General features: G+C 41.6%; 1 protein-coding gene across 10 annotated transcripts in view; it reads right to left on the bottom strand.

Annotated features, from left to right (window-relative positions):
• Window positions 1-18,770, bottom strand: part of TMEM182 (transmembrane protein 182) — a 289,764-nt gene that overhangs the window by 240,378 nt on the left and 30,616 nt on the right. The window lies entirely within an intron of this gene.

Below are 18,770 nucleotides of genomic sequence, written 5' to 3'. Positions count from 1 at the left end.
TAAGTTTCTCTCTTCAGTTTTCTAATTTCAGCCCCAGCACTGCTGGACGGAATCCCAGGCTGTGGTCCTGAGTTCTCTTTAAAAGGAAGCCTCACCAGACGACTTTGGACTCAATGATGCCGAACTTCTATCAACAAGCGCTTGGTATTTACACCTCATATGTGCTTAATATACTCTGGGAGCTCATTTTTCTAACCAGATTATCCATGGTTAGAAGTGGGAACACCTAACATTCTATAAAGACGCCTCTTGAGCAAGTTCCCAGATAGGTCACACATAGGTGTTCACACCAAAAGGACAAGGACATAAAAAGTCATTCACATTCACAAATGCTGCCTCTTAATTCCTGCCAAGACAGTGCTTATACCACAGTGATCCTTTAGAAGCTGGTAATGGTCCCCCCAATCTCCTAACAAAAAAGTACACTTCTATTTAGATTGTGACTCTACTGGAAAATAATCTTAAGGTAATAAAAATGACAAGCAAAGCGGGAAAAAAAAAAAAGGGTTTGTACAGACTGAGATTTAAGATCAGATATATTTAAGGCGTACTACTTTCTATTAATATTTGTTCCTAGTAAGATTTAAAATGAGAAGTTATAGCGGTCTCTTAGTCAAGGGCAAGTCTGAATTAATGGATGCAGCTGGTGATAAATAAATTGTGGATTTGGTGACATACAGTGATCAAATAAAGAATTCTAATGTTCATTTTTGAGTGGGATAATTACCAATCTCTTAAACAAATTCATCATTTCCCAAAGGCTAAAACACAAAAATAAATTCCTACGTGTGTAAATGAGGGAAAGCTCACTGAAACACATTCATGAAATTACAATTTTTAATGAAAATACAGAAACTTTATAAGAAAGCAAAAAATGATTCTTCTCAACAAGCCACCTGGCAAAGGAAAAAATATATCAATCAACTGGAATCTTTAAGAGAAAAGAGAATAGGAGGATGGAAAATCCGAGGAGAGCAACCACTGCAGTTAAATGAGAAAAGAAGGCTTACATTTCCGTGTGAATAACTCGGGGTTTTTTTGTTTTGTTTTGTTTGTTTTTTTACAACTTTATTGGAGTATAATTGCTTCACAATGGTATATTAGTTTCTGCTTTACAACAAAGTGACTCAGTTATACATATACATCTGTTCCCATATCCCTTCCCTCTTGTGTCTCCCTCCCTCCCACCCTCCCTATCCCACCCCTCCAGGCGGTCACAAAGCACCGAGCTGATCTCCTTGTGCTATGCGGCTGCTTCCCGTTAGCTATCTACCTTATGTTTGGTAGTGTATATATGTCCATGCCAAAAGACAACCCTCAGAATGGGAGAAAATATTTGCAAATGAAGCAACTGACAAAGGATTAATCTCCAAAATTTATAAGCAGCTCATGCAGCTCAATAGCAAAAAAACAAACAACCCAATCCAAAAATGGGCAGAAGACCTAAATAGACATTTCTCCAAAGAAGATATACAGATTGCCAGCAAACACATGAAAGAATGCTCAACATCATTAATCATTAGAGAAATGCAAATCAAAACTACAATGAGATATCATCTCACACCGGTCAGAATGGCCATCATCAAAAAATCTAGAAACAATAAATGCTGGAGAGGGTGTGGAGAAAAGGGAACACTGTTGCACTGCTGGTGGGAATGTGAGTTGGTACAGCCACTATGGAGAACAGTATGGAGGTTCCTTAAAAAACTACAAATAGAACTACCATATGACCCAGCAATCCCACTACTGGGCATATACCCTGAGAATAACTCGGTTTTGAAGACAGAAACAAAAGGCAGGCTTCCACCTCACAGGCCAATGCCATCCATCTGGCAGTGGCTGCCAGGCTTGCTGGTGAGGAAGTATTCTGCGGCTGTATTCAGGCTCCTCAAGGCACAGGGCAGTAAAGTACTGATCAGCTCTCAGTGTGGGAAGTGAGAGTGAAAGGCTTTGAGCCAAATGCCTGCCATCCCTGTCCTACCAGAGTTTACTAGATAACTGGTGAGCCCCACATTTTACACTTTCATTCACTTCATTTAGTGCACTTTCACGCGGTCCTTCTGTGGCAAGTGCTAGGGGTATAAACATTCGTAAGAGGTAGGTGGTCCGGGGAAAAGGAGCCCTTCTATCACCTCTCCAATCACCCTCTGATCACCCTCCAAGCTAAGACTAGACAAAATGGCAAACTACAGGAGTTTGGAAAGTAAACAACAGCAAGTGGATTAAGGAGGGAAGTAAAACCTTAATGAAAGATCAATTCAGCTACAAGGGGTTTTCTGGGTTTTTTCTATTTTTTCATCCAGGATTTGGCCTCAAGGCAAGCCAAATTGGGAACTGTGTAAAAAGGTTCAAAGCGCACAATATCCCTAGTGAAGGCTGTCATGCTGGCTAGAGAAGCAGGAGAGGGGCTCTGCAAGCCAGAGTGTGGGGAGACCTCATGTTTTTATTCTCCTCACCCTGCTTCACAGCCAGCTTCAAACATAGATCTGCACTGCCACCCCCATGGGGGAGTGGACATTTAACATCCCAAAGATGATCCAACTCTCAGGATAGAAGAATCAGAAAAAGAAACCCAACTGCGCAAAGAGTGGGGGAATCACCTTTTCTCTTGCTGGTCTGCACTGGTGCCGTTGCAGGGAACTCTGCCACAGCACAGGAGACCAAAACTCTGAAGGAACCCCATCTTTCTACCCAGAGAAACTGGGAGAAAGGGGCCGTGGAAGCCAGAGGGTGTGGCAGAAAATCCCACAGATGAGACAGGGCTGGACAAGAGTATCTCCAGTTCTGTGTTTGAAACTGTACAAGGATTGAGCTCACTCCCCACGTTGCACATGTGCAGAAAACACCCAGAGATGTATAGCAAAGGCTCTGAGAACTGAATTACAGTATAAAAACCACCCAAGTACCAGAGCAAGCCTGGAGCGGTGATGCCCCAGGCAGACCCAAATAGCATAGGGAACCGAACTGACAATGCAACTACTATCACAGAGGAAAAAGACAGAACCATGCCAGTCAGCTGCCTATTCAAACAACAGATCAGTATTCTCCAGAGGATTTTAACAATACGCGGAGACGGATAATATTCAAAATGTCCAGCATACAATCCAAAATTTCTTGATATACCAACAACCATGAAAAGCTGACCAATTCTCAAAGGACCAAGCGATCAGTAGATGCCAACACAAACACGATTCAGACATGTGAGTGATCAGACAGACTCTGAAGTAGCTTTTAGAACCAGCTTCTCTGAACTAAGGTGAACACTCCTGAAATGAATAGAAAGATAGAAATTCTCAAGATAGAAGTAGTATCTATAAAAAAGAGAACTAGGCTGAACTTTTAGAGTTGAAAAATACAATATGTGAAATAAAAACTCCCTTAGATGGCCTCACTAGCAGGACAGGGAGGAGAGAGGAAAGAGCAACAAACTTGAAGAGAGAACAGTAAGAATTATCCAGTCTGAACCACAGAAGGAAAAGAGACTGAAAACAAAAATGACTCGAATCTCAGGTACTCGTGGGACAATATCAGAAGATCTCACATTTGTGTCACTGGAGTCCCTAAAGCAGAGGGAGAAGATATTGGTGCAGAAAGAACATTTATAGAAATAATGCCTTCAAACTTCTTAAACTGGGTGAAAGACAAATTTACAGATACAAGAAACTCAGCAACCTCCAAAGAGGGCACACTCAGAGAAATCAGCCTAGACACGTAATAAGAAAATTACTGAAAACCACAGGCAAAGTCTTGAAAGTAGCTGGGGGTATGGGGTGGAGATGACCCATTAGATGGACGGGAACAGTAATTCCACGGATGGCAAGTCTCTCACCAGAAGTGACTGAGGCCACTGCCCAAGTCAGAGTGGACATTGTGAGCTGTGGGCACGTTGTCACAATCACCGCAAAGCAGAGGAAAAGGGTTGCTGGCAAAGATGCTGACTTGGGTGGTCCCCTTTCATGATCACAGGGTGTGCCTTCGATCAGAGGGGCTGCTCGAGGCCTGAGGGTATGCTGGGGACAGAGCAGCCCCGTGTGAGTAGAGGGCAGAGGAGGTCTGACAGCTTCCACTTTCAGGTTGGGGACCCTGAGTAAGTACACAACAGCAAAAGTGACGGCAAAGAAACAAACAGAAAAAGAAACGACTGAGGCCAGAAGACAGTTAAACAGTATCTTAAAAGTGCCCCAGAAAAAGACCTGTCAACCTAAAATTCTGCCTCCAGTGAAAATATCTTTGAGGGACGAAGGGAAAAGAAAGCCATTTCTCAAGGAGGAAAATATAGACTTTGTCATCAGAAGACCTGCTCTACAAAGAAATGCTAAAGAAATTTCTTTAGGCTGAAGGGAAATGACACCAGGGTTTCCTTGAAATTTCAGAAGTGAAGGAAGAGAAACAGAAAAGGTGGATATCTGTGTAAATATAGTAGATTATATTTCTCATCTTAATTTAAAATATATTTGACTGTTGAAGTAATATGTATGTGTGTGTGTGTGTGTGTGTATATATATATATATGGCATAATACAGTAAAGAAATGTAGGTTTCCGAATCAGAGTGACCTGAGTATGCACTCTTACCTGCAATGTAACCTTGGACCACTTACTTAAACTTATGAACCTGTAAAATAGGAAATGCTTTCTGAACCTTCACTTCTGTAAAATAAGAATGCTTGTGTCCATCCTTTAGAGTTCTTGAAAGAATTACTAATAATGCATTTGAAGTGTGTGGCATATCACAAGAGACCAATGAATGGCACTTATTTTGTGGTTGATTTTATTGCATGTTAAAATTGCATTAACATGACACAGCAGAGGGTATTAGGTTCAGTAATAGGAAAGTGGATTACTTCCCCCAGAGAGCCTTGCACACTGTTTTTTATGTATCATTGACATTAGGAAATCCCTTTAGATTACAGTATACAGTACAGGTTGTGTCTGCCAATACACACAGTTCCACAGAGCTTTCACGCTATCTTCCATGGGAAGTTTCCCTGTCCACTAAGAAGGCACTGGCCACGTTTCATACCACATGACTCTACTCTTAATTACCCCAAATACAAACAAACGGGGTCAGATACCTGACACAAAGACCAAAACATGGTGGCCTCTGACCCATGCAGAGGTGAGTTGAGCTAATCAGTGTGACCCCTTGAGAATGGGAACACTGCAAAAGGGAGAGGATTCACAGCAGAGTTGAAGCTAAAAGGAAGCACTGGTAGCTGATCCAGAAGAGCTGTGGTGAGTCACGGCCATACCCAAGCAAGAGGGCAGGAATTACGACGCAGGCCATAGAGAGGGCAGAAAAAGCAGAGGCGCCTCTCCACAGAGAGAAGCAGGGGGACTGCCAGAAAGAGAAGACACCAGGTGAGGGTGAGAGGGAAAGAGAGCCAGACGGCAATGGGGGATAAGTGCTCCCCAGAACGGCTGTTGCTGAGACCTGCTACTTCCTGCCCTTGGACTGCCCTAGCAGAGCAGCCTGACGTTTGATTCTGAGTCGCCGGTGAAAGGCAGGAGCAACAGATCTGTACTTAAAGGAGGGGGCACCTGGCTGCCTGGAGAGTTGTGACCATACAGATATAGCTTCCAAGTGAAATTCCTTACTGCAGTCACCACAGGCTTTATTTTCTGCCTGTGCTTCAGCATTCCAAAGTGCGCAACTTTAAGCCTATTTCAAAATTTCTTGGAATTTCCTGTTTCTTAGCTAATTATATTACCTAGTTTGCATATGTGGCACACTTTGATTCCAGAATTGAAATGTTCAGTTGTAACGAAGAATCAGCTCCTGGAACTGGGTAGTTCTTTCACTGTCTGAAGTAAAACTGAGGCAATCAGAGAATTTTCAAAATAAAATGAATGTTTTGAGATATTACTAACTGGGTGACTCTGAGAGACCACAGTTTTCTAACATAAAGCACAGTATCCTTCAAATAAGTTTATAGGAAGGATTGAGAACATATATGAAAAGTAGCTGCATGCAGTAAGAAATCGGATGTATTTGCTATTACTATTATTTTTACATGCCTTGTCGACAATGTGCTTGACACTTAAAAGATATCTATTTATCTCATGGATCTAGGATGGGGACAAGCTTTCAGTTCTAGTATATAGACACTTTAAAATTTTTAAAGGATGCTCTTGTTTGGTTTAAAGGATGTTCTTGTTTGGTCAGTGGTTTATACTGTTTAAGACTCCTAGGTCTTGAATGTATCTCTGAGAATACTTAATTTGTTTCCTTGTTCTTAATATGAGCCCATAAAAACTGCAAAGCTTTGTCTTGGAAAGCTTTGGACTGTACCAAGTGAAAACATCTCTAAAAATCCAATTCGACCATTTAATACAATTTAAAGCTCAACTTAAACAATATTGAATTTCTATTAATTCCTTAGAACATGAGGCAAGATTTACAGTGTAAATAGATTTACATGTAATCTATATCATCACAATTTGGATTAATTAAAGAAAGCTTCATCTGAATCTGTGAAAGGCCAAAATTAACTACTGTTTTCAAAGAAATGAAGTTCTGTCAATTCTAAATAAATTGGTGAACTGACCTAACAAAGTGATCCTTGGTTGGGTGTCGTAATGAGGAAGATGATGAATAATTAGTCTAACAACAGATGTTATAGAAATGGTTCTCCTGCAGTACTCAGTTTTTTTCCTAAATCAGTTACACTTTTACCTTTACAGTATTATCCTGTTGTTTTTATTAGAGAAAAGAGACAACAAATCATTAGAGACTGTCTAGTTTGTTAACTAAGAGTGTATATGAATGCAAAACTATGTTCATGATGTCTCAGTTCATTCATAAAAAATTGCATAACATAAAGAGTCTTTACTGCAAATTCAAATTTCAGAATCAAACAAATACTAAAGGATCTCATGTCCCAGAAAGTACCCAAAAGGCCTAATTCCAAGTGACACACCTAGGAAGTGTAGGGAGACATCTATTAAGCATCCTTCAGGTAGGAAACATACAAATCACCCCAAACGACAGGACAGTGAAGGCCATGAAATAAAGTGGACTTTTAATTATACACATCAATATGTGTGCACGTGTGTGCATGTGCGCATGTATATGTAACTGTGCATGCGTGTGTGTATGCTTGTGCAGATTACCACAGACAGGAAGCCAATGGCAGAAGTGGCACCTGTTCCAAATTCCATGTAAAGGGTTAAAAAAATAAAACCCTACAGTATTTCTTTTCCACTAAAAATGTAATAAAAGTGTACAGAAACCTCATTAGTTTAGATGATGGGCAAGGCAAAAGCAGCCTGAAGTTTTAACTGTGGATTTATTTTAGAATAAGTCCCATTCCAAGTCATTCACATCCATCCAATAATCCAAACTGATGTCTCACAAGGGACCTCTGAGCAGGGCCCTGCCAAGCTTGCCTGGTAAACGGGCACGCTGCTGACAACCAGAAGCCACTTAATTTGGCAAACATATTTTGACGGCTCTCCAGGTGCCAGGCACCAAAAGCCGCTAGAGCAAGACAGAACCCTTGCCCTCACAAGTTCAGTCCAGTGAGGGAAAAGCAAACCAGTTAACACTGTGTGCTAAGTGCCCTAGCCGAGGGGTGCACAGAATATCACGAAGCCAGATGACTCCTGCACAGAGAGACCACTGTTTCAGGGCTGGATGGTAGTAAGAGAAGGCCTATAGTACCGGGTATAGTTGAACTGGGTCTTTACGTTTGCCTAGGATTTCAGTAGGCAGAAGGCAGGAGGAAGGTGACGGGGGAAAGGAAAGCAGCTTCCCTAAGCTGCCACCCAGGTGGATGAGGGGAACAACAATGTAAAGCACATGCCACTCGAGAGCTGGCGCTTTCTCATACTGGTCCTAGGAAGCCCCTGAAGTCAGTGACCAGAGCTGGTGGTCACATTTGTATGAGAGTGTCATTCCTGTAACTGGATAGAGAATGAACTGGCAGGAAAAAGACAGAACAGGGAAAACAAGTTATGTAGTTATCACAGCCCCCGGGTGGGGACTAATGCCCAGCAGTTGGGGGAGAGGTGAAACGAGCTTCAGTGATTCTGTTGTTACAGGTAGTAAGAAACCAGCAAGATAAAAGGCTGTCTTCATGGATTTCATTTATATATCAAAACAGTTTGTTCTGTTGAGATACTAAGAAATCCCGTCTTGATTTTGTAATATTTCAACTTACACGACAAACCCTCTTTCATACAGAGCATAGGGGGAAAGTCAATCCAAATGATCACAATTCCAAATTCGTAGTGTTTTGATAAATTATTTTGTTGGGTATATAAAAATGTAAATATTGTATTTGCAGTTTAAAGATAAACTTAAGTGTTATTCATTTTTCAAAACTTGCTATCTTGCCTCAGACACCTCACAAAGCTAGTTCAGAAAGCTAATCCTGTATTTCGACACATCCTCAAGCACACACAGCGTGAAGTGCTATAAAACGGTCTAAATGAAGCCAAAACAAAACACATCACCCCCTCCACCATCCTCGGCAGCAAATGAGAGCCCCCAGCATATGTCGCCGTAGCTTTAGGCAAGACGCTTCTGCTACACAGGCCAGCAAGCCTGTCCTGCATCTCCATGTACTACTTGTCTTGGCGATGTCGGGCGGGTCTAAAAATATAGCAATGCCCGCACCAAAGCAGAAGGACAGGCTGTACAGAGCGTCCGTGTCGGAGCTCCACAGGCCGGGACGTGCCAAGCCAAGCCACGTGCTCTGCTTGGGCCACTGATTTTTCAGGACAAAAAGAACACTGAGAGACCCGACAGAGTTTATTGACTTCCCTCTTGGAAACTCGTCAGTGAAGGAAGAGCTGAGAGGGAGAAAGCGCCTCAGGAAGCAGGGGCAGGGCCCTCACCACCCACACTGGCCGTGACCTTGGGAAAGGCCCAGAAATCATTCTCAAGTTTCTCTTCCTGAGAGTCTCGGGGTGGGAGCGGCCGGAAGGGAGGCTTGCCGGGGAGCTGGGCAGAGGGGCGCTGCAGGAATGCAGGTAGGAGCGGTGCCGGGACCCTCAAGGTCGCAGTAGCCAGGGGACCCAGGCTCTCGGAAGTGAGGTGAAGGGGACCAGAACAGGCCACCCTCACATATGTCAGTTTGGAATAAGGATTATTTTGAGCTGGGAGCAAATGAGAATCAGTGAATGCAGAAGGAAACCTAGGAGTTTTCCTTATCTAACTGGGAGAAGAAACTTCTGAGAAATGAGGACTTCCAGGGGAGTTTTATGGCCACGAAAAAGACAGCAAGTCAACACCAACATGGGTCTTTAAACAAAGCTACAAATACAAGCCATATGTTCCACTGCTTTCTCTCCTATGTTTTTCCTGGGCACTTTCCCACAGTTTACCACCCGAGCCCAAACTTCTCTTTCGTTTGTCTTGTCGCATCTCCACATTCATCGTTCTTTGCTAAAAGGTATGTAAGTTCCCGGGCCTATCTGCTTCTTTGGGTCTTCACGTTTCTATGAAGGCCTCTTTATGCATACATAAGCATAAATCTCTCCTATGTCAATGTCCTGTTTTATCATCTAATTTGCGGGGCCCAGTTACTGAACCTAAGGGGGTAGAGGAAAAAGTGTTTTCCTTCCCTATGGCGGTACTGTGCACAAAGCCACTCAGATCCTCACACGGGAGACCAGGTGAGCATCCAGAGTCAGCTCCAGCTCCAAGGTCTTCCTCTGACCCCTGCTGCCTGAGGGGGCCTGGATTGATGGCTCCCCTCCCCGCTCAGCTTTCAGAGCCACCCTGGAGGGTTTTAACATCACACCCAAGCTAGGATTCCAAACCACAACAACTGAACGAGAACCTCTGAGGGTGAGCACGAGCAACCATATTTTGTTTGTTTGTTTGTTTTTCTTTGCGGCACGCGGGCCTCTCACTGCTGTGGCCTCTCCCGTTGGGAGCACAGGCTCCGGACGCGCAGGCTCAGTGGCCATGGCTCATGGGCCCAGCCGCTCCACAGCATGTGGGATCTTCCCGGACCAGGGCACGAACCCGTGTCCCCTGCATCGGCAGGCGGACTCTCAACCACTGCGCCACCAGGGAAGCCCAAGCAACCGTATTTTTAAAAGCCTCCTAGAAGAATGGGATGTACAGCCAGGATGAGAACCACTGGACTGCTGAGTCTCTCTGGAGCTGCTAATTTTATTGAGAAGGTGCTACTCAACCTTTGCAGGTATTCTCTCCTCTGTCATCACAAAAATCCCTATTTTTGTGTTTTACAGATGAGGCTCAGAGAGGTTAAGTCAAGTCCCCAAAATGAAACAGCCAGTAAATGACAAGGTCAAGATTTGAACTCAGGGCTATCTGAGCTCAGTCTCAGACACCATTAGACACCAATGTTTGTGGCGTTTATTTCCAATAAATTGTCACTGATCCATCTAAGGCTTCTAGGCTCAAATCCTCCCACTCTGGCTCCTCATACCTTATCCTCCAGAAATGCTGAAATTATACTGAAGTTTCCAGTGGGGAAATGCTGTTACCACACCTGTAGGCTTTCATAATACTGCCCCTGTCAGCTAGAATACACAGCTTTCCAACTTGTCCTTTGAGATCCAATCAAGCATCCTCCCCGATCTGCCCCCAAAGGACATAGTGGAGCTATGTCCTCATCTCCACCAAGAGGCAGGAGAGTGTAGAATCAGACTCAAGAGCTGGAGTACCTCTTACCAGTTGTGTGACCTTGGGTAAGTTACTTAGCTCTCCATGCCTCACTCTCCTTCCCTAAGATGTGATAATAAAGATACTCATCCTATAGTGCCCTTAAGATGACTGGAAGAGTTAATGTGAGTCAGCCCTGAGTAGTGCCGTGCCTCTGCACTCCATCAGGGTCTTGACACGTGCCCGTCACCAGACAGCACTCTGCGTTGTGCTTCGTCTTTACATTTCCACCTCCACTTCTTGCCTGTGCATTCCTGCAGGGCCAAGGCTCCGTCTTGCCCATCTTTCTAACCCCAGGGGAATCTTTATGGCTGGCATGTAATAGATGCTCAATAAAATATGAATAAGTGAATAATCAATAACTTATCACTCAGTCCCCACCAAAATCTCAATGTATACAGTTAAGGTTAGTGAGATATTTAATGGCCATGGGACAGAATGAAGCTAAACTCATTCAAAACGGAAATGAATTGATGGTCTTGGCCTATAATCACAATGGCTAGGGATCACTTAAATCCCTACTAGGGAGAAACAGGCACTTGGAAGAGAAGAGTTGAGGAATCAAGTGATGAGATGTTAACACCTGGATACTAAGTAAGAGTACCGAGGACTATGTAACCGCCCTTTCCAGGCTGCTGAATACCCAGTACATAGAAATGAATCAAGAACATTGGGAACTTCTGTAAATGCTCCTGCCCAACTCTAAAAATGCCAGAAGAGAGGCAAATTTCCTCATTAACTGATTCCCTCTTAAAAAAATCAGATCTATTCCTGAGAAGACTTGCTGTCTTTTATACTGAGCCACGAAAGGAACATTTTTAGGATCCCTTTATTCATATACTTTTTTTAAACATTGACTATGAACCTGTTTACCCAAAGCTTTTGGCAGACAATTGAAAATAATTATAGCAAAGCCTTGCTTACTTGATTGTAAGTATTCTGTTGTAAATTTTCTAGGACTCCTAAGCCTTCATTTTCATATCTTTCAGATGATTTGCCTACACAAATCTCTTTCACCTTAGAAATCACACTTCTCTGAGGAATTTTATGGTCTTTCATTGCAACTATACATCCAGGAATCTTTCTCTAAGGGATGTGGCTCAAAAGTAGTTTCTATATTTCTTTATCAGAAAAGTTAGTTTGAAAATTGCATAGCACTAAAATGATTTGATATTTCCCCTCTATTTTGATCATAAAACACCAACAAAAGAAGTGATTAACAACTGAATTGAACTCCACTCTTTCACTTACCCATGCTCAAACACTGATTGAAAAATCTATCTTGTATCAGGTGCTGTGCTAGATAAGTACATACTGGTGATACGCCATGAAAAAAAGTCCAGTATGTGCTATCAAGCAGTCTAATGGGAGAGAAACACACAATCAGATGACTGTCAGCTATGCCAAGGGCAAGGGGAGGACTCTATGGTGTATCACACTGGAATAGAGGAAGGGTAGTTGACCCAGTCTTGGCATACTTGCAGAAGGCTTCTTGGAGGAGCCGATTCTCTTTTTTTTAATTTTTATTGGAGTATAGTTGATTTATAATGTTGTGTTAGTTTCAGGTGTACAGCAAAGTGAATCAGTTAGACATACCCATATACCCACTCTTTTTTAGAGTCTTTTCCCATATAGGCCATTGCAGAGTACTGAGTAGAGTTCCCTGTGCCATACAGTAGGTCCTTATTAGTTATCTATTTTATATATAGGAGGGTGTATGTGTCAATCCCAGTCTTTGGAGGAGGTGATTCTTAGACAGGAGAGCAGTAATGCAGGAAATGAAGGCAGAGAGCAGAAAGCATGAACAAGGAAGAAAGTGGGTGTGAGCAAGTAGCCTAGTGTGAAGGCACAGAGAAGGAAAGCTTTGGGGCGGGGGAAGTGGTGAGAGAAGGTACGAGGCAGATCATGACGGCCCTTGTAGAATATGGTCGTTTACCAGGGGAGCATTTTGGCCCACGTTACATGAAACTTTCCTTACAAACAATATGAAAAATCACTGAACAACTTAAATTAAAATAGGTGTTTTGTCCACATGGAGCTTCAATCTATTAATAATCAAACCATTGGCAAAAGGTTTGCAGTCTGGTTTTGTGAGGCGCGGGGAGGTGTTTTCAGTGTGAAAGAGGGGAAAAAAAGGCAGTAAAACACCTACTCCCTTTTCTTTATTACAGGCATTTATATTTTCTTGATATTTTTTTCTTAGGGGTAAAATACTTAGAGATAAAGGTACCAAAAAATCTAGCAGTACTTCATGGAAACTAGCCTCTCTTGTGAGTAAAATGAAATGGGCAAGAGACCTTATCAAGGAATTGTAATAGCAAAAGAAAAGAAGTTTAAAAGTTTCTAGCAACAAAATAAAGGCATAGAGCTGGGAGTAACCACTGGCTGCTGGGGTGAGAGGGTTGTGTAGGCAATAAGCAGTGGCCTGTCCCAGCCAGCAAATGCCTTGGAAAAATACTTAGCCAGCTTAGAATCTGGACCTGCGTAGTTTGGGATGTGAACCACACATGCAAGGAGTACTAGCACAGCCGGTGTGAAATGAGCCTCCCCTGGGGACAGACAAGATAGCTGAGACATAGCTGGCATCCCTGGCAGGGCAAGCACGCCTCATTTACTCCAGAACAAACATTCACACTTTGCTTATTCACAAACAGAGCCACATTTTCTCCAATGAGCAGGAAACATGATCTTTGTTGTTCAAAGTCAGCATTCACCAAGGACCTAAACCCCTCTTGGGCATCTCTCACTGACTTGGCCTCTTCTCCAGGGCTCAATCTGAAGGAATGGGGTAGAAATGCCTATTGGCAGCCTTCAGTCTTCACTGACTTGTCCGCTATTTGCTGTGTGTCCTTCAGAAGTGGGTCACTTGTCCAGCCTCCCTGGTTTTCTGCTTGTTCTTGATAAAAAGGTAGACTATCAGTCTCAGAAGTCACTTCCAACTCTTCTGGTTAGAGTCCCAACAAGTGAATAGTCAATATTTCCCTCTGATAGTGAACTGCATAGACTGAACTTCCAAGTCTCCACTCGAAAACACCAGCCTTCTGAAACTGCACGTTTAAGCAGAAAATCATTGAAAAGATCAAACGTAGCATTCCCATAGCTACGCTACACACAGTCTAGTGGGGGATTTGATTGTATGTATTTATTTGCAGTGATAAGATACATATTGGGAAGACTTCCCTCTCTAGCTACTCAACATAGCAAGCTGTTGGAGCAAATGCCCTTCGTATTGTGTAACAACAGCTGTGGCTCTGGAAACAAGTTAACGCTTCGCTTTCCATGCAATGCGTCCCTTCCCTTAATGATACTAAATCAACACTCTGTGGATGTGAATAATTGCCACGGCCACTTGCAGACTTGAAGCAATGAATCTGAGTCCTAGAAAAAGTGCTTTATAAAAATCAATCATATTTTTAAAAAACTATATTTAAAAATCACTTTTACTTTATTTCTATACCCCCCAAATTTGCTTGTAAAGAGTAATAAGTAGTAAAAGAAAGACTCATATCGAGTCACCATACGAAAACTAAGAAGTAATATAATAGAACTCACCAATTCCCCCCAATTAACAATAGATTTTGTTTTAAACTATATATTGCTTGTTAGAAAAATGAAACATAATCTCCTTTACAATGTTATCAAGAAGCTGATTACGGAAACGGAGGCAGCTCACTGCAGAGCATGAACTTTGAGTAGAGAAACCCAAATGCTCTAAGTTTCCTTGGCCTTGAAATGGCAGCAATGAACTCTACCTCACAGCACTGTCATCAAGATCCAAGGAGGCAATCTTTGTAAAATAAAAAGTAGGTGGGCTAGCCCAGTGACTGCACACAATAGGAGCTTATGATAAGAAATAAAATAAGTCATTTTCTTGTGATATTAATGATTTTTATAAAATAAATAACACTTTCTTTTTTTATATATTTGTCAGTAGATTAGTGGGTTTCAACACGCAGAAACAAGAAATAAGGATATAAATGAACAACTCTGAAGAAATTATGACGGTGCCTTTGTGCAATTAATGGCTCTAATTATTCATAAACTCACTGGATCTAATCCCTCATGCCAGCACTGAAATTTATCAAGCAGTACTTATGTTTACCATTCATACATTACCATTTAAAAGTAAAAGAGAGAAAAAAGAGATTACACAAAATGTGATCTGTCAAAGGGGAAACAGTGGTAGTGAGCCCAAGAAGAAAGAAATCCAGGTTGCAAAACACTAGGTCAAATTGCTGTGGACAGCTTGCTAAATTCAAGGGTCAAATCTCAGTCCACGTCCTACTCTACTTCTTAGCAGCATTTGGCCAAGCTTACCACTCCCTTCTCTGAGAAAAGCTTTCTCTTTCTGGTTTCCAGAACACCATACTCTCCTGGTTTGCTTCCTGCTTCCCTAGCTGCCCATCCTCAGTCTCCTTTGTGGGTCTCTCCTCTTCTTCCTGACCTCTGAACAACAGAGCAGCCTAGGGCTCTGTGCTTGGACCGACCTCCTTTCTCTCTACACTCATTCTCCAAATGCTCTTATCTTGTCCCCTGGTTTAAATAGACCTCCACGCAATGACTGCCAAATGCACAGTTTCTGCTCAAAAAGCAACCTTTAACTCTAGACTCTGCGATCCAAAAGCCTACGTAACATCTCTACTAGGTGTCCTCAACTTAACATGTCTGAAAACTCCAAAGCTTCCTCTTAACAATCAACTCTACGTCAGCTTCTCCCGTCTCTAAAAATAACAACTTCATCCTTCCAGTTGCTAAGGACAAAAAGTGTCATCATTAACTCTGCTCTTTCCCTACACCTCACAATGAACCATCAGCAAACCTGGTCGGCTGTTCCTTCAGAATGTAACTAGATAAACTGAACTTCTGCTTCCAGGAAGATAAAGCAAACATACTTTTTCCCTATTGTTTCTTTTAATCACAACTAAAATCCCTGCCGATTATCTATGAAACAAACAGAAGAAGATTCAGAAAGAAGGGAGAGAAGAAGACCAGCTAGGAAACTTGGAACCCAAGGAATGATGTGGTGGTGAGTTCCCTGGGTTTTGTTTTTGCTCATTCATCCTATACCTAGAGCTAGGGGAGCCAATAACTAGGAAATGGCAATGGACACAACAACAGCAGGCCCAACCCCCCTGCTAGGGAAATGCCAGAGGAGGAAGGGAGGTGGGACTTTTATCACCACAGGTGGTAATGGTCAGCTCCCATCCTGTGGTGTCAGTGGGGATGGAAAAGCAAGCAACCCAGAAATGCCAACAATCACAGTCAAAAAAATTCCCAACAAAAGCTGTTTGTCCAAAGAACCAGGTAAGGGGCTACCTATCAAAGCAGGAAACTTTTAGAAAATAACCACCTGACACCAAACGCTGCAGAATAAAACGTTGGCCCCAACCCCACTGTGATCAGCAAAGACCAAGAGGGGAACCTAGTCTTTGACTCTTGATAGACTGTGGTAAGGTGCCCTCTCCGAACTCCACACACACAAATGGATGTATCAGAGAAAGCTGAATATGGAGTCAGGACTTTGATCTCTGCAGAGTAATGAGGCCACCATTCACAGTGGCAGTGGAGACCATGTGGGGAACCTGGACTTTCACCCATACAAGGTGGAAATTAGACATCCTTTCCCCCTGGGGTGGTATCAGAGGAGGCTTAGTGGAGATTCAGGACTTTCATCACCACCCAGTAGTAATTAGGCTACCATTGCATACCTACCATGTCAATGGCAACCACGGTTAAAGTTGTGATGATTCAATCCTGCCCCTCCTGGTCAGGATGGTATCAGTGGAAACATAGTGGGAAGCTAGTACTTTCACTACTGCCCAGCAGTACCAAGAAGAGTTCTCCTTATGTCAACACAGACTAAATGGGGAGGCTGGAATTCCATCCCACCTGATTTTATTGAGGCAATGCCCACCCCTTCTCCTGCAGGAGCAGTATCAAAAAAAGCCAACCAAAACAGAAGATCTAGAGTCTCATAACATAATACATCCTAATTCCTGGTTTTAATTTTAAAAGATGATTAGTCATCCAAGAAGCAGAAAAATCTCAACTTCAATGAAAAAGATCACTCAATAGATGCCAATACAGAATAGAGATGTTAGAATTATCTAAGAATGATTTTGAGTGAATCATGATAAAAACATCTCAAAGAGTAAATACGTACATGCTTGACCCAAACTGAAGAGAAAACAAGTTACTAGCAAATAAATAAAAGATATAAAGAAGAACCAAAAGGAAAATTTAGAAATGAAAAATATAGTAGCCCAAAATAAAAACTCAGTGGATGATCTAAACAGTGCAGAGAGAGGAGATATACTCTAAAACACTTTAGATAAATCAAATGGAATGGCCTGGAATGGAATTTTTAAAAATTCAAGTAACCCATAGAAAGACAGGATAAAGAAAACAGAAATGAAAAACAGAACAAATAGAAAACAAAAATTAAAATGGCAGGGTTAAGGCCCAACATATCAATAATAACATTAAGTATAAATGGTACAATACACTAATTAAAAGTCCACTTTGCCTTAATGTACATGTACCTTACAACAGAGTATCAAACTACATGTGGCAAAAACTGATAGAACCGAAAGGAGAAAAGGATGAATCCACTATTACAGTGGGAGACTTCAACACCTCTATCAGAATGGACAGATCCATCAGGCAGAAAATCAGTGAGGACGTAGCTAGACTCAACAACACCATCAACTGGATATACAGTTGCGACCCTGGACGACACGGGTTTGAACTGCATGGGTCCACTAACATGTGGAATTTTCTCAAAAAATGTATGGTTGTCCCTTTGCAGCCACCAGGTCCACATCCATGGATTCGACTAACCTCAGATCATGTATTAAGTTTGCAATCCACAGTTGGTTGAATCCACAGATGTGTATCCTGCAGGTGCAAAGTAAAAATGTGGGACTTGAGCATCTATGGATTTTGTTATACCTGGTGGATCCTGGAAACAATCTCCAGCAGATACCCAGGGACAACTGTAGTAAGTATCTATAGAGTACCTCACCCAACAAAAGCAGAATACACATTTTTTTTCAAACTCACATGAAATATTCACTAAGATAAGACAACATTCTGGGCCATAAAACATAAATTAACAAACTTAAAAGAATAGAAATCAAACAAAGTCTGCTCTCAGACCACAATAGAATTAAATTAGAAATAAATAACAGAAAGATAACAGAAAAATCCCCAAATACGCAGTGATTATAAAACAAACTTCTAAATAACACATCGATCAAAGAAGAAATCTCAAAAGAAATTTAAAAAATAGTTTCAACTAAATGAAAATGAAAACACAATTTATCAAAATGTGTGGGATGCAGGGAAAGCAGTGCTTAGAGCGAAATTTATAGCACTTAATTCCTATATTAGAAGAGAAGAAAGATCTAAAATCAATAATCTAAGTTTCTACCTTAAGAAACTAGAAAAAGCAGAGCATATTAAATCCAAAATAAGCAGAAGCAAAGAAATAATATGAATTAGAGCAGAAATCAAGAATTTGTAGAAAATCAATAGAGAAAATCAACAAAACCAGAAGATAGTTCTTTGAAAAGATCAATAAAATCAATGTCTCTAGCCAGGCTCTCTAAGGAAAAAATAGAAAGGACACAAACTGCTAACATCAGAAATGAAAGAGATGACATCACTACAGGCCCTGTAGACATTAAAGAGGTAATAAAGGAATACTATGAACAGCTCTATGCCCCAAAATCTGACAATGTAGTTGAAATGGACTAATCCCTTGAAAGACACAATCTGCCAAAACCCAAACAAGAAGAAACAGACAATCTGAATAAACATATATACATTATAGAAATTGAATCAGTAATTAATAAACTTCCTAAACAGAAAGCAGTAGGCCCAGATGGGTTTACTGTTAATTTCTGTCAAACATTTAAGGAAGAAATTATACCAGTTCTCTACAATATCCCAGAGGAAAAGAAGCAGAGGTCATATTTCCTAACTCATCCTATGAGGTCAGTGTTATCCTAATATCAAAACCAGAGATTACAAGGAAAGAAAACTACAATCAATATCACTCATGAACATAGATGCAGAAATCATCAACAAAATATTAGCTAATTGAATCCAACAATGTATTAAAAGAAT

Source organism: Mesoplodon bidens (assembly GCF_964165515.1).
Source record: "Mesoplodon bidens genome assembly, chromosome: 14".
Lineage (NCBI taxonomy): Eukaryota > Metazoa > Chordata > Mammalia > Artiodactyla > Ziphiidae > Mesoplodon > Mesoplodon bidens.
The sequence above is the reverse complement of the archived record's forward strand: the minus strand, read 5'-3'. Positions and strand labels throughout refer to the sequence as shown.